Source organism: Equus quagga, chromosome 1 (assembly GCF_021613505.1).
Source record: "Equus quagga isolate Etosha38 chromosome 1, UCLA_HA_Equagga_1.0, whole genome shotgun sequence".
In the NCBI taxonomy this organism is placed as follows: domain Eukaryota; kingdom Metazoa; phylum Chordata; class Mammalia; order Perissodactyla; family Equidae; genus Equus; species Equus quagga.
Genome location: NC_060267.1, coordinates 88,168,947 through 88,184,857, shown reverse-complemented (window position 1 = coordinate 88,184,857; position 15,911 = coordinate 88,168,947). Strand labels below are relative to the sequence as shown.

Below are 15,911 nucleotides of genomic sequence, written 5' to 3'. Positions count from 1 at the left end.
GCCATCCTCCCCTTCTTCCCACGGCTTCCCTGAATATAGATTTCATTTTCTGGCTTCCCTTACTGCAAGGTGTGGCCATATGACCAAGATCAGGCCAATGGGATGCCAGAAGTGTCATGCGGAATTTCTGGAAAGTGGCCCTCAAAGGCTGGCATGCAGATGTGAAGACTAGAGTCAGCAGCCATTTCAGGCCATGAAGTGTCCTTGGACTCAGAAGCCATTCCCAAGATCGCCTCATGATTGAACAAGAAGACAGAAGGGCGCATGTAGGCTCTGACCATGTAGGCTCCACACCTACTCTGAGCCGGTTACCTCCTGACTTCTCACACAAAAGAGAGAAACTTCTATCGTATTTACGTCTCTGGTATTTTGAGTTTTCTGTCACTTGTACCCCAACCTACAGAAACGGTTCCCTCATAAGGAGAGTGATAAAGGCTAACGAGACTGTGTATCACAAAACATATCCCTTTTTATATTCCCCCCAACAAAGGGTCTAGCACCAGTTTTACACATAATAGCAAACTCAAACATTTGTTGAAATGAGTAAGAATCTGGAAGAATGAAGGCAATTTCATTGCCTTACCAAAAAAAAAAAAATTTTTTTTACCAATTTATTCTTTCAGATGAACACCACTATTTTATCGCGCTTTATAAAATATCTCACTAGAACTGCATTAAATCTTTACCAACATCTGGAGATATAGTATGGTCACCTTCCCTGGAAAGAGCCAGAAATTGACTGACTGACTGACTGACTTTCGTCCTATCAGTCAAAACACATTTAATAAGAAGCTACTCTGTAACACAAGCCCGGCCATAAAAATGAGACTTTGGAGTTACCAAACAAACATGAGGTAAATAATCTCCAATGTCACCTCCCCGGGTGCCCACCAAAATACTCGCGGAGATAGAGAGGCGAAGAAAAATCTGTGACATCACTGAAGAGCAAGGCTAACACGCAACTTTGTCCTTATCGCCCGCTGTGGTTGATCCAGAATCCTCTGGCCTCTCTTCCTCACAGCCGGTGAGACTCCTTTGATCGAGCTTCCTGGGCCTGGTACTTTTTCATTTTCTATCATGTAATGTTTTCTGTGACTCTCCATTGTCATACTTATCTTCTTGGTGTTCCAATCTTTTCACCAGCTGACCTCGTTTTCCCTCCCATATGGTGATGTTCACATATCTGAACCTGTGATTGTTGAAATTCTTCTTTATTTCACACATTTGCTATATTGGTGGGGTTTAGTCCAGTGGAGACACCTGCAGAGGTACCCGACAATGATGGTATTATCACCATCATCATCACCATCATTTATTGAACCATTACTCTGCAGCAGATAATTTCTAAGCACCTTACCCACTGAGTCCTTACAATAATTCTTTAAGGTAGAAATTGTTATCAAACCCATTTAAAGTGACAAAACTGAGGCCCAAAGAGGTTAGATAACTTAACCAAAGACACAAGGTCAATAAGAGCATCCTCACTGGCGATGGCAGGAGTCCTTGGGCAAAGACAGGATCTGAACCCAGCTCAGTTTGCGGAATCATTTCTTTCTGTTCCATCCACAAGAGCTGAACAGCATCTTATGTTCTATACTGGTATACATACTACCGTCTACCCATCTGTTCCCTTCTCTTTGCCTAAGCTTGGGTCTCTCAACAAACATTAATCCCTTTTCTTTTTCCTTTCCTGAGGGGCAAACGGCTTCATACTAGGGTGGTCGGCTGCGGTATGAAAGTCAGTTACTTCCCTCAAGTCACCCTGATCCTTTCTCACTCCTCCTCAGCTGTGGCTTCAGCACCAGGGTCAGTGGCAGCCGGGTCTCTGCCTCTGTGCTGCACTCAGAGGTCTCTGGGTTCAGGGTGATACGGACAAGAAGCATGTTTTATCACAGACGAGTCGCTCATTGGCTCCCTCAGACTAAAGGCTCTTCACGGGGTTCTGTAAACTGATCTCAGTCAGGCATTTTGGCCTACCAGGGGAATGGACTTCCGCTTTTGCCGATTTAGGACCATCCCTCCACAGCAGTCTGGGTAGATCTCACGTACTCTAACTCTGAGACCCATCCATAAGTTCTGGAAATTCTGCAGCAGGCTTTTCCCTGCTGCCAAAGCTCAGGATACACAGGGAACCAAGGATGCACTCCCAAGTCACAGGGCTCCCACGCCACATTAGTCCAGTCTGAATGGTTTTATCATCTTCCCAGAACTTCCTCCCACAGTTCTCATAGCTGCCTTTCCTAGGATCTAGACACACACCCTTCCCACTAAGGTTGCAGACCCATCCTGAACCCCAAAATGTTGGAAAGGGGCCCCAATTTTCCTGCTTCAGGAGCCAGAGATTTCTGTGCAAAGGACCAGCAGTAGAAGGCATGAGTGGACTGCTCGAGAAGGGAGCTGAGGGAGGCTGCAGGGTCCAAAGACTGTTGTCCAAAGGGCTTCCTCGGAGTCTTCTGCATGTGAAAGCAAAGAGAACTCAAATGACCTCTCTCCTGCGAGACCGGCTCTGATTAGTGAAAATAAGAGTGTCAGTGGGGGCACCAGAGCACTCGGCTTCAGGGGGCAGGGGCAGAGACCCTGCGGGGAGAGAGCTGGAGGGGATGGCCCGCCCCCACCAGTTTCCACCCCGTCTTCCTAGGTGGCTCTCCTCACTGACCACTCCCCTTGCCCCTTCTGACTATTGCACAGTGTTCCACCCGCATGCTGGTGCTCCCCAGCAGTCCAGCCAGGATCCTCTGCTCACGACACATAGCCTTCCCAAATAATCCAACACCTCTCCTACCACTTCGGGGGCCAGCTATATGACCATGACCCCAAGTCCCTCTCCCTAGACCAGTGGGGCATAGGAACCATCTGTGAAAACTCTTCAACATACAAATGAGCAGCTCTCTCTCCCAAACACCACAGAGGATTCTGATGCTCCAGAGAGTGAGAAGCCCTGCTCTGGCGCAGACCCCTCCCTGAGCTCCAGACGAGCATGCCAGCTGCCGAATGCTGTCCCACAGGCACCCTAAACTCAAAACAGCCAAAACCGAATCCACTACATCCCCCTCCCAACTCAGCACTCCTTGCATGTTCCTTAGCTCTGTGACTGGCCCAGCACCTCACATCACTAAAGTGAGAAACTCTGACATTGCCCTCCCTCTCATGCGCTAAATCTGCAAGGAGAGAGACCTCGGTCTCTCTGGAATGTGCCTTCTCCTCTCCATTCCCACGGCCAGATTCAGGTGCAACAGCCCCCTCACTCATCCAAACGCCAGTCTCCTCCCACAGCCTCAGCCATCCACCCCAGGGTTATAACTGATGGTGTTTCTCTCCTCCTATAACTCCAGATCGATTCTCCACTGACCACAGATTAACATCCAAACTCCTAAGCACTTCCTGCAAGTCCTTCCGAGTACGAACCCCAAACCAAACCACCTTTCTAACCTCATGTCCTGCCGGCTCCTCCTGCCTCCCTTCACCATGAGCCCCACACTCCAGCAACACCACACAGCTCACCATTCCTGAGGCACAGCCACTCTCTCCTGCTCCTGCTCCTCTGTACGGTCAGTTTCCTCTGCCTGTGCTCCTGTTCGCCTGAGAAACCGAACATCTATCTTTAAGATCCTGTGAGTTTGGTTCGGTCCCATGAGCTTCCATTTCCACTACTGACCACTCTGACACAGCACCATCCTCATTCTTTACTCCTGTCTGTCGGGTCTGTAGGCTCCTGAGGGCCAGGACTGCAGTGTCCAGCCCAGTCCCATGCTCAGGAAATGTTTGCTTCATGAATGAAAATCGCTAATCTGATAAGGGGCTCTTCTAGCCCCCAAGAAGCAAAGGAAGCAGCCAATCATTTTTTTTTTTTTAAAGATTTTATTTTTCCCTTTTCTCCCCAAAGCCGCCTGGTACATAGTTGTGTCTTTTTAGTCGTGGGTCCTTCTAGTTGTGGCATGTGGGATGCTGCCTCAGCATGGCCTGATGAGCAGTGCCATGTCTGCGCCCAGGATCCGAACCGGTGAAACCCCGGGCACCGAAGTGGAGTGCGCGAACTTAACCATTCGGCCATGGGGCCGGTCCTTCTGTTACTTCTTGAATTCACTACACCCTTACCCTAACTGGGACCATGACAGATGCAGTTGCCACCTCTTCGCCTGGCTAACTCCAAACCATCTTTCCTCTGGGAAGCTGACCCTCCTAGCCAGGTAAAACCATCCTATTTATGGTTTCTCAGCACCATGTACTTCTCTTTTGTAGCCTTCGTCAGTGCTGTAATTAATTTTTTGTATCCTTATTTGTCATTGTTTTTGTACTTATTTTTATACTTATTTAGACTTGCTCCTAGATTGTAAGCTAAAAGACAGTAAGGACCAGACTTGTCTCTTTCCTCTACTGTGGCCCCACACTCAGCATAATGCTAGCACTCAACAGGCCCTGAACAAGAACTGGATGGACAGATGGACGGACAGAGATAGACTGGCAGGCAGGTATGTCTGGAAGACAGGGAAGAACAAGGAATAGGCTGTCTTTGGTTATTGGTACAATACTTTAATATCATCCAGCTCTCTTTCTCTGACTCAGCCCTCTCAAAGCAATCTCAGATCTTAAAATTGGGGCTTTCCTACTGAAGAAAAGATGCGCACACACCAGAGACATTCCTACTTACTTGGAAAGCAGGGGTCAGAGCAAATGGACACACTTGGCATTCTGGCTTCATATCCAGCTATGACATCGTGCTGCTGTCTCCATTCAACAAGTATACTGGCTATATTGACAAAACTAGCTTCCAAGAATCTCTCAACCTGTAAGCCCCCTAAGACCATGAGGAAGCCCCTGAAGATCAATACATGTATTGCAACAGACCACAAGAGGCACTGTCCTTGCTCAACTAGCTTTCATCACTGGACACTGGAGCTGAGCACTAAGCCAGGTCTTAGTTCCTCTTCCCACACAGTCATCCTGTAGATTCAACAAAGGACTTTGAAGCAGGTTTTCGTCAGAGATAAACGCTTCTTCATGGACGTGGTCTATGAGCAACGTTACATGTCCTGGAGGCAGTTGTTGAGAAACAGCAATACGCAAATGGATGTGCTAAAGTCCATGGGTTTTGCTGGGTGGGGAATCATACCTGAGTATGAAACCCTGGCAAAGTCCCCACCCTCATCTGGAAAGCGGGAAGAGTGGACTCAATGACCTCTAACCTTCGGGATAGGCTGACGCCGCATCTGATGAGCACAAAGGCCACAGCAGTGCTCACTGCAGAAGTGCCCTGTAGCAGGTTGTCATCCCAGATACATCAGAGAATCACGCTAAGGGAAGCAATCAGCATATTTTCAAAACAGCAAAAGGATGCTACATATCAGTAGGCAAGTAACTTCTAATCTTATCAAAAAGCTTCCCAGGGGCTGGCCCCATGGCCGAGTGGTTAAGTTTGCGCGCTCCGCTGCAGGCGGCCCAGTGTTTCATTGGTTCGAATCCTGGGCGCGGACACGGCACTGCTCATCAGACCACGCTGAGGCAGCGTCCCGCATACCAAAACTAAAAGGACCCACAACGAAGAATATACAACTATGTACGGGGGGCTTTGGGGAGAAAAAGGAAAAAATACAATCTTTAAAAAAAAAAAAAAAAAAGCTTCCCAATAAGAATAATTCTAATCTTAATTATCAATCAATCAGCACATGCATCAATAATGACTACACTTTAGTCATTTTCAAGACAGATTAGGGTCTCCTGGTCCCTAGAATGAAACCAGACCTTAAACCCATCACTCCAAAGTAAACTCGACTCCTCAAATTCAATTATCAGGAAATTAAACTAAACCAAGAGAAACTATTACTAGTAGCTTTTTTCAATGAATCCATTTCCTAATCTCACCCGTGACTCCCCCAATGTGTGTCAGAAACGATACCTTGCGGCAGCCTGAGGTGTGAAAAGACACTTGAGGAGCCCTCAGCTTCTCCCGTACCTATGTCTTGGGCAATTTGTTTAACCTCTCTGAGCTCCCATTTTCTCCTCTGTACCCACTCGGCAGAAGCAATCTAAGACTGAAAACACAGCTGTCAAGAGACTGTGGAAAGTGCTGAGGTACTTTATAATGAAGGGACCTCAGATCCAACAACCTTCTCATCTCAGAGATTCAGATCGGTCACTGGGCACTCACCATTTACTTCATTTGTTCATTCAACAAACACTTATGGAGCACCTACAATGTACCAGATGCTATGCCAGGCGCTGAGGACCCAGTGGTGAGCCGAGCAGCTGCAGTCCACGGTCTGATGGGACTGCATCAGGGGAGAGAGGCATAACCAACAATTACCCGGACACTGAAGAGCATCCCGTTATACCCCGCAGGTATGCCAACCACTCAGTCTTCTTTCTAAGAGAAATTAGAAGCCACCAAGGGTTTCTAGCAGAGGGAAAGACATACTCAGATCATTCCAGCTGTCCTGCACTAGCCCTGAGCTAGGCCCTGAATACGGTGGGAGGAACAAACGCCAACTCTTACTCTGCAAAGTCTAGTAGGAAAGTCACAAGGAAGTCATCGTTGGTCACGCTGTTATCACACGCTACAGCAGGGTGTAGTGGGAGCCCGGTGGGGACAGTCTATAAATGCTAGTGGACTGAAAGTGTTGGAGATACGGTGTCTAGAGGAAAAAACAAAAGAAAACACAGCTACAGAGAGGACACAAAATAAGAAATATCTTAAAATAGTGAAAATCACTAATTCCACACAAACTCTATTGCCACAAAAAGCCACACAATAAATTCTCCTGAATTTATTAACTTGTTTTCCATAAATATTGAATTATTCAGAAATGTATCAAAAGCACAGATTTCCCTTGACCTAGTTATTCAGCTTATACAAGAGTTGGTGAGAATGACTGCATCCAATAAACACAAATGTAATTGCATTCATTACTCTTCCTTTCATCTCTAATAAGATGATTTTCAAATAAACTTTTGACTGTTGAGGCCAAACATTGAAATTTTTCTCTGATTACTCAAGTAATTGTCTTAAACTTATAGTAAAAATATTTAAATTCTAAAGAGGGAAAATATAATGTTGCATTAGTTCATATTAACAACCGGTAATTTACGTGGAATCACAGAACAATGAAACAGAAAGACCTTGGGGAACCAGCCCTCAGTTCCTGGGCCAGCCTGAGACAGGGCCCACCCCGAGGGCGACATCCCCTCTCCCTCACCAGTACCTACTGCTTTCGTGCGAGCTGAGGCTTGCGTCTGCAGTCCCACCGCCGGCTGAGTTCTCCCTGTCACCCTGGGTGCTCCTACTAGTCGCCACCACCAGGTACATCTGAGTTTTAACACATTCCTTGTGTAAAACTGACATAACTTCCATAGGCAATAAATTAACACCCCCCAAAAGCATCCCAAAGCCCTCTAACCAGGGTTAAAAGAGAACATTATTCTAGCTCACGTTTACTGGTGCTTATGATGTGCAAGCACTCTGCTAAGCCCCATTCTGCGTCATCTCTGGGAAGCCTTGTAAGAGCCACACGGAGGTAGGCACTATCACACTTCCTGTATTGGTGAGGAATGGTCATGGAGAGCAGTGGTGAGTCGCCCGAAGCCACAAGGCTTGTGAGTGGGGGAGTCAGGACACAAACCTGCGGTGCCTGACTCCAGCATCTGGGCTTTAAGCACTGCCCTATCCACCTCTCCGATGCTCAGGAGGTGAATCCCCTGCAGAGAACACGATGGATTTGAAAGCTCTGCAGAAAAACCGGGAACAGCCTTGCTGCTCTGGGTCTTCATGGTCTACGCTCTCCTCAGTAAGTTCAGGTGAGACAAGCCTGACCTGCGCCTCCCCTTGGGGAAAAGTCGTGGAACTCATGGGTGAAGGTGATCAGGCAAAGAGGGCCCTCACGATGGTACTAGCCTGGAAACCACTTCTGAGAAGAGCTCATGCAAAAAAGAGAGACATAACGTTGTAGACAAACCCACAGCCCTGAGGTCAACAGGGTCCATGAGGAGCGTCCTGAGGACTCCTTGAGCACTTTGTGACTTTAGAGCTGGTTTCTCAGACACCACCTTCACCACCTGACTAGCACCATAAGCACTACACAGAGAACCAAGAGAAAACAGCCAGAGGTGCTTCTTGGTGCTCCCATAGCACCAAGGATAACTAAAATGGCAGTGAGCACTCAGTAAGCACCAGCTTCCTGTCAGGCACCATGCTAAACATTCCACTGAATCTTCAGCAACATTCCCAGCTGGGTAACACTGCTATTCCCAGTCTGCAGATCCATAAACTGAGACTCAGAGCAGGGAAGACACTTGCCCAAGGTCACAGAGGTTGTGTGTCGAAGAACCAGGATTTGAACCCTGGTCTGCCTGGCTCCAGAGCCTGATTCTGCTTGGCCACTTCACTTGAGGTCCTCTGTCACAGCCACTCATCTTCTGGTCACCTTCTGTTTGTGTGTGACTCCACCAACCATCAGCTCCCCAAAGGCAGGACGGAGCTCCTTCGTCTCCACGTGCCCAGCATCCAGCAAAGGATTTAGCCCAAAGCAGGAGCCCAGCAAAGCTGGTGAATGAATGCCCAGACGAAGGAAGTGAAGCCTCCTTTCTTTTTAACAAAGTGACCCCAAAAATGCGCCAGGATGCTCTTCACAGAAGCCCACCCAACCGACTCTCCCGCACCCCTGGTCAAAATCTACAGACAACCTACTCAGCTCCCTCAGGCCTGCTCCAACACAACCCCACCCCAAGGGAAGGATGAGCAGCCACACTTCTGAGCAAGCAGGAGCAGCTCATTTTTAGACTTGTCCTTTTTTCTCTTCTCCATTTTGTCCTGGAGCATCTAGAGCAAATATTTATTTCCTCTCCCATCCCTAAGACTTTGTAGAATAAGTGTCACCAGCCATACTCAAAGCCTACATCTAGTATATGGCACAGGACATGCCTATCTCTGAGTCAGCACTCAAATACTGGGGAAGGAAGGAACAGAGTCCAGAGTCTAGGTTTCACCAGACATCTGATGACTTATCAATAAGAGTTTGCCAACATTTGGTAACATGACTTGTCTGAGCACAAGTCCATCACAATGTTCCCCAAGAGCTGACCCTGGAGACTCAGCAGCAAGGAAAGTAGGAGACTTTCCCTGTGCAGGGAGGAGACACAGGCAAAAGTGATGCCTGCAATCACCAGGCGCACGCTCCGATCAGGGTGTGCACACAATGAAAGTCAAGCAAAGGCAAACGGGAGTGGTCACTTGTGCCTAGGAGACTTGAGCAGCTCTCACAAAGGAGGGGAAAGCCGAGCTGGGAAATCATTCCCAAATCACCCAGGGAGAAGTCACTGTTTTCTGCCTCCCTGGTCACCAGAGGCTCACCTCCCCTTTTTGGTCTCCAACGTGGGGACCATCGTAGTGCTCTGTAATCAGTGACTTGTGTATCTATCTCCCTGCGCAGTATGTGAGCTTCTCGAGGGCCAGGACTTTTGGGCATCTCCAGGGCTTACTCTCAACTGCCCGGGAAATACCTGCTGACAAAGAATAGGAGAGCCCACTTTAGATTATTAGCAGCACAGCAGCGATCCCTTCCTGAGCATCTACTATGAGCTGCGATTGCTGTGAGTGCTCTGCATGCAGGATCTCATTTCCTCTACGCAAAACCTCAAAAGGCAGATTCTATTATCACATCCATTTTACAGATAAGGAAACCAAAATGTAGAAAGATTAGGTAAATTGTTCCAAGTCATACAGCCAGTAAGTGACGGAGCTGGACTTTGAATCACGGGCTGAATAGAAAATCAGTTTTCAATGACTAGTGAAGAAATCCTTTTCCTTTCTCTTTCTGTCATCTGCCTTGCATCCAGATACATGGGCTGCCCTTTAGTCTACTGTTCACTGGGATCAAAGCCATTTCTTTCCTAGATGAGAACAAGGAATGTCCCCTGTTATTCTTCTAAACAATGACTGCTAACCATTACTGAGTAAACATCGGGAGTGGCGGGGGGGAGTGGAGATCCAAAATTGTGCTTACAATATCAGTCAAAAACATTCATTAAGGAGGAACTGTATGTACCAATTGGAACATTTTCCAATGTTGGAGCAATTCCTAAAATAGATCAACTGAATAAATGAAGAAGCAAGAGTATGTCTAGAATGCTATTCTTTGTGTAAGAGAAAGAATATATAATAAACAACAAAATGGTACTAGTGCTTGCCTCTGGGGAGAAGGACTGGGAACTGGCACCTTGAGAGAAGACACTTTACAATTTGTTCCCCTCTGAACTACTTGCCTTTTAAAAAAAAACCCATGTGTGATTTTTTTACTTCTTAAAAAGAAATAAGATAAAACACCATTTAAAGAAAATACTTATTGCCAGGTCTTTCCCAAATGCTCACATACATATGATTGCAGTCATGAAAAATTACGCATGTTTATGAACAAAAACTGGATGAACTTAATTCGTGGTGAAACAGGCCTGTGAAACAACCTCTGTCTTTCACGTTGACGTTCACTAACGTTGTTGCAATACTTTTTCTGCAATAAATAAAATACATTTGGAAGGTACAGATACAACATACATATAAGCAGCAGGGACGATGTGCCTCATCTTCTTCTTAAAGCCCCTCATCCGTCCCTTCAATAAGTATTTAACGAGTACCTACTACGTGCCAGGCAAAGTGCCAGACAGGTATTTTTCAAAAAAGGACTAAACCACAGGTCATTAGCTTCCTCCCTCCTGCCTTGCAGGGAAATACGACGGCATGCTAAGCAGAAGGCCAGACCAGGACCACTCTCGATGTCACCTGGTCTAACACCATCCTCACTCAGCCCAGAAAAGAGGGGCCTGGAAAGGGGAAGGGATTTGCTGAAGGTTAGATAAGAAGTGAAGGCATCAGAATTACCAGTCCTGCTCGCCTTACATGCTACATGCTATCCTGCTGTGTTGAAAGATGGGCAGGCAGGGAGGGGCAGGGCTGGACCCTAACACTTAGTGCCTAATATATCAGGTGCCTTCACATATCTTCTCTCATTTATTCTTCATAACAACCTCTTGAGGTGGGCATGGTTATCCTTGTTTTACAAATCAGGAAACCAAAGTTCTGAGAAGCTAAGAAGCTGGTGCACAAGGCTCCAAATGCACACCTGTCTGACTTCCAAGCCAGAGATTTTACCCTCCATACTGAAAAGGAAAATCGACTTAAAAAGGTGGACTGGGGCCACATCTCAGGGAGCCTCGGATGCAGTATTTTCATGGATGAAGTTTCTCTCTCAACCCGGATGTTGTCACTCTAACAATAACAGTCAAAAAGCAGATCCCTCACTACCCAACACACATTCTAGCTCTTGTGTGCCACCAAGCTTGGGCTCTCCTTTTCACCCAAGGAGCAGGATGGTTATCCAGAAGGCAGCAATCTCCCAGAGCCATTTACATAGGATCTGCTGGGACAGACTGGGACAACTTACACAGGCTGCTTCTAGACCCTCTGAGTACCTGCCACACAAGCACTAGGGACCCATCCCTGAGATGCCATCCCTACAATGCCAATGGGTCACCACCACACCAACTAAGTGGTAGTGAGAGAGGCCAGCACCATGGTGGTCAGTCCCCAAAAGTCCCATAGCTTCTAAAGTGAAGAAAAATGCAGGCCAGTGTGGGCAAAGCCTCCTCCTGCTTCCTCTTCTGTTCATGCAACACAGGTAGGAGGAAATCACAGTTCGGATTGGTCAAACTACTAGTAAGCAGAGACCCTGAGCAATGAAAGGTCACACACGTGTATCAGACACTCTTGTGAATAGGAAGGAGTCCTATTCAGTCCTCACTTTCTTCCCTCTGCCCCTGTTGGAACCTGATGAAATTCTGGTATTCTTCTCTGTTTGGTATCTTCCTTCTTAAATGTGGTAAAATCAGGGTTCATACTTGCATGGCGACGGGGAATTCCATAAGGCCCAAGCCTAAGCCTCATGCTCCAGTTCAGAGTCCTCTCTGGGGTTGGGGTCTAAAGGTCAGCAGACAATTAAATGTTCCTCTGCTTTCTATCTGCCAGTGCTCCCTGCCACACTCCCTCAGAGGCCTCACAGGGAGGAGCAGTCATGATCCCAGATAGGAATGAGTATTTAGGGACTCCCCTCCACAAACCTCATCCCAAACTTGAACGAGAAAATGGTCTACTGATTAGAAATCCCCTGCCCTTTAGACCCCCAGTTCCCGAATCCAACCTGCCATGGGCACAGAAGAGAAAAACTCGTAACTTTACCCAATGATGTGCTCAGTAAGCACTGTTCCATCCTATCCTCACAAGGCCCCTGGGAGGCACGCGAGGGAGGCACCATGACGCTCACTTTGCAAAGGAGGAAACAAGGCTCCAAGAGGCAAAAGACCCTCCCAGGAGACACAGAGGCAAAAGCTGCTGAACCCTCGTTCCTGTTCTTCCCACTCACAGGGCTGCCATTTCAGTCTTTTGGAGACTACCACTGTTAAGATTTGCAGCAGCAGCATCCGGTACCGGGAGCCAGCAAGCCAGGACCCTTCCAGCTTCGCACCACTCTTCAAACACACACATTTCACAACAGCTGATCATTGAGGAAAGCCAATCTAGGCAGGCCCCCTGCAACCGCACCAGGAAAAGCCCCTGAGACGTGAAAAACGGTGCGCCCCACTTAAGGGCCGGCGTGGCACAGGGAGAGCCGCCGGCCTCGTAGCCAGGGCAGCTGAGACCCAAGTCCGACTCAGGAGAGGCACAGGAAGGCCTGGCTGGTCCTTCCGGCCCAGCGGCAACCCTCGAAGCCTCCAGAATCCTCAGAGAGCCCAAAGCTCCTGCTCCCACCCAAACCCCCCTGGACAGCGGAGAGGGCAGCACTCCCTTCCCCAGCGACCACTCACCCTCTGCCTGCTCCTCACCTGGAGCTCCGCTTCCGGACCTGCAACCACTCGGGCCCCGCCCACCGGCCCTGCAGGTCTCCCTGGCCCCGCCCCTTGCACCTGTGGTTTCCTCAGGCCGGGCCTCTCCAGCCCCTTCGGCCTCACCTCGCAACCCCCTCCCACCGGCAAACCTGTGGTCCCACCGGACCCCGCCCCCTGCACCTGCAGTCACTCGGCACCCCCCAACTGCCTCCAGCCCCGCCCCCCGCACCTGCGGCCTTTGCCCCGCTCCAGACCCACCCCCGCCGGACCCGCGCACCTTCGGCCCGGCCCCCGCGCCTGTAAACCCGCCCGACACAACCTCCGCCCCCCGGCCCCGCCTCCCGCCCGAGGCCCCTCCCAGGCCCAGCGGCCCCTCCGGGTCCCGCCCCCCGCACCTGCAGCTCCCTCGGCCCGGCGCTCCGGGCCCGGCCCCGCCCCGCCCCGCCCCGCGGGCCGCTCCTCTCACCGCCCGCTCTCGCCGCTGCCGCCGCAGTCCCGGCCGGTCACCTTGACGCTGGCCGCAGTGACTGCCGCCGCCTCCTCATGGCCCTGGGAGCGGCTCAGGCGGCAGCGGCGCCTTCGCTTGGAGGCCGGGGCCAAGCCGAGCCGGGCCGGGGCCGGGCCGGGCGCAGCTGGAGCGCGGGGCGACGCGGGAGCGGAGCCGATGCCCAGCCGCAGTAGGAACCGTCCGCTCCTGGGCCTGAGCGGCGGGCCGCCCAGCCAATCGGCGTGCGGCGCCAGACCAGCTCCCCCAACCAGTTCGTCGCAGAGGCGGAGACACGCAAATAGACCGGCTGGGCGCGCCAGTGCGCAGCCGCTGCAGCCCCGGTCCTCCCTGGCCTCGGCCTCAGCTCCAGCCCGCAGACGCACTCTCAGCCTGCAAGGATGCTCCGCTGCCCGTGCACCCGCATCAGCGCCCCGCCACGCCCATCTCCTTCCTAGAAATAGCAGTGCATCGCGCTCCCTGTACATCCTTCCAGGCCTCACACAGTATTCCTTTGAAATCCCTACCTAGGATTTATCGTTTTCACCAAAAAATGTTTTTGTCAGACATCACCTTAATACCCATTCTTTACAATTCAGAGGTAGGCGCAGAACGTCAGAGCCAGAAGAAACCTCGGAGAGCCTCGGGTCCAACCCATTTATTTTACAGCTGGGCAAAATTAGGCCCCACGAGATGAAGGGACTTGCCGAAGACCACACAAGTGCAAAGGTGGAAATGAGCCTGTCTGCTTGTCACTGCTACCAGATCCTTGACTCTGTGCCAGGCACGATGAGGTGAGCAGAAAGGTTATTTGATTAAAGTCCCTGAGATAATACGTTGCAAAGACAGTCGAAGCCACGTCTGTGAAGCCCTGAAAGTGCAACCATCGAAGGGAGGCCCTATGACCTGCCTTAACTCTGAATGATTCTTGGGCACATAGACAAATAGAACGTCATTTTGACAATTTTCAAATTCATTTTGCTGGAACGTCGGAGTATGGAAAGATTCGGTTACTGTTCTTCCCAAAGCTTGAGGAAGAATAAAAGAGAGAAACAGACAGAAAGAAATAGAGTCAGTGGAAATTAAACCATTTCTAAGTCTTCAGGGATCTCTGAGGGAAATTGCTGCCATTTTGCTTTAAGAAAAGAGTAACCATCAAAGAAGATACTTAACTCTTTTACTTAAAGAGGACAAGAGACCATGTAATGCAATGGTTCCTCTCAGACCCTCTGGATTCAGAAATGCACAGGGTGAGGGTTGAGTGCAAAAGCTGGGGAGACAGCTGCCTGAGTCCAAACTCTGGTTCTGCCACCAGCAAGCTGTGTCCAGGTGAGCAAGTTACTTAACATCTCTGTCCCGCAGTTTCTTTATTGAAAAAGGAGTATACTAAAAATAGCGCTCTCTTCAGAAAGGCTGTTGGGAAGAGTAAATGAAATAATACCTGGAAGAGGGCCTGGCACTTAACAGGAGCTCAGTAAACATTAGCTACTGTTTTTTCTGCCCTGTGTGACTTCGGGCAAGCAAAGGAGTTTTGCACAGCGCTTGCAATAAATGCTTGCTAATGGCATCTATTATTTTTGTTATGCTTATACATAGCTTCTAAGTTTTTTTCAAGAAACATATTGTTTTATAATATATCAAAAAATTATTGTAAACCCAATTTTCAAATGAGAAAAGGATCTGAATAGACAGTTCTTCAAAGAAGATGTGCAAATGATCGCTTAAAACGTGAAAAGAATCTCACTATCATTAGCCATCAGGGAAATGCAGATGAAAACCACAATGCAATACCACCTCACGCTCATTAGGATGGCTATAAGAAATAAGATGGACAATAACAAGAGGTGGTGAGGAGGTGGGGAAATTGGAACCCTCATACACTGCTGGTGGGAAGGTAAAATGGTGCAGCCGCTTTGGGAGGTGCAGGCTGGCAGTACCTGTAAAGGTTAAACATATAGTTACCATATGACCCAGTAATGCCACCCCCAGGTATACACCCAAGAGAAATGAAAACGTGTGTCCATACAAGCTCTTGTACACAAATGTTCATAGCAGTATTATTGATAATATCCAAAAAGTGGAAATAACCCGAATGTCCATCAGCCACTGAATGAATAAAGTGTGGTATATCCATACAATGGAATATAAAAAGAAAGGAAGTACTGATCCATGCTACAACACAGATGAACCTTGAAAACATGCTAAGTGAAAGAAGCCAGGACACATATGATCCCATTTCTATGAAATGTCCAGAATCGGCAAACTGATAGAGACAGAGAGTAGATGAGTAGTTGTCTAGGGCTGGGGGGATGGGAGAGTTGTCTAGGGCTAGGATGTGGAGTTTCTTTCTGAGATGATGAAAATATTCTAAAATTAATTGTGATGATTGTACAACTTGGAATATACTAAAAGCCATTGAATTTTACACCTTTAATGGGTGAATTATATAGTATATGAATTATATCTCAATAAAGCCATTTAAAAAAAGACATCGTAAAGTCTGATCCCTCATGTCACTCCCATGCTCAAACGTTGTGTAACAGGATGTGGAGAGGGTCCCAGC

At 48.6% G+C, this 15,911-nt stretch overlaps 1 protein-coding gene across 20 annotated transcripts in view; it reads right to left on the bottom strand.

Moving 5' to 3' along the window:
• RALGPS1 (Ral GEF with PH domain and SH3 binding motif 1) overlaps positions 1-13,728 on the bottom strand; it is a 271,251-nt gene extending 257,523 nt beyond the window's left edge. For 3 of the 20 annotated variants that reach the window (XM_046686003.1, XM_046685996.1, XM_046686057.1), the window contains exon 1: positions 13,331-13,726. The gene's annotated coding sequence lies outside the window, so the exon portion shown is untranslated. Of the gene's footprint in view, positions 1-12,843; positions 12,982-13,259 lie in introns of those variants that run through there. The other 17 variants (XM_046686116.1, XM_046686146.1, XM_046686171.1 and 14 more) reach the window with 12 other exon arrangements.
• Between the last annotated feature and the right edge of the window lie 2,183 nt (positions 13,729-15,911).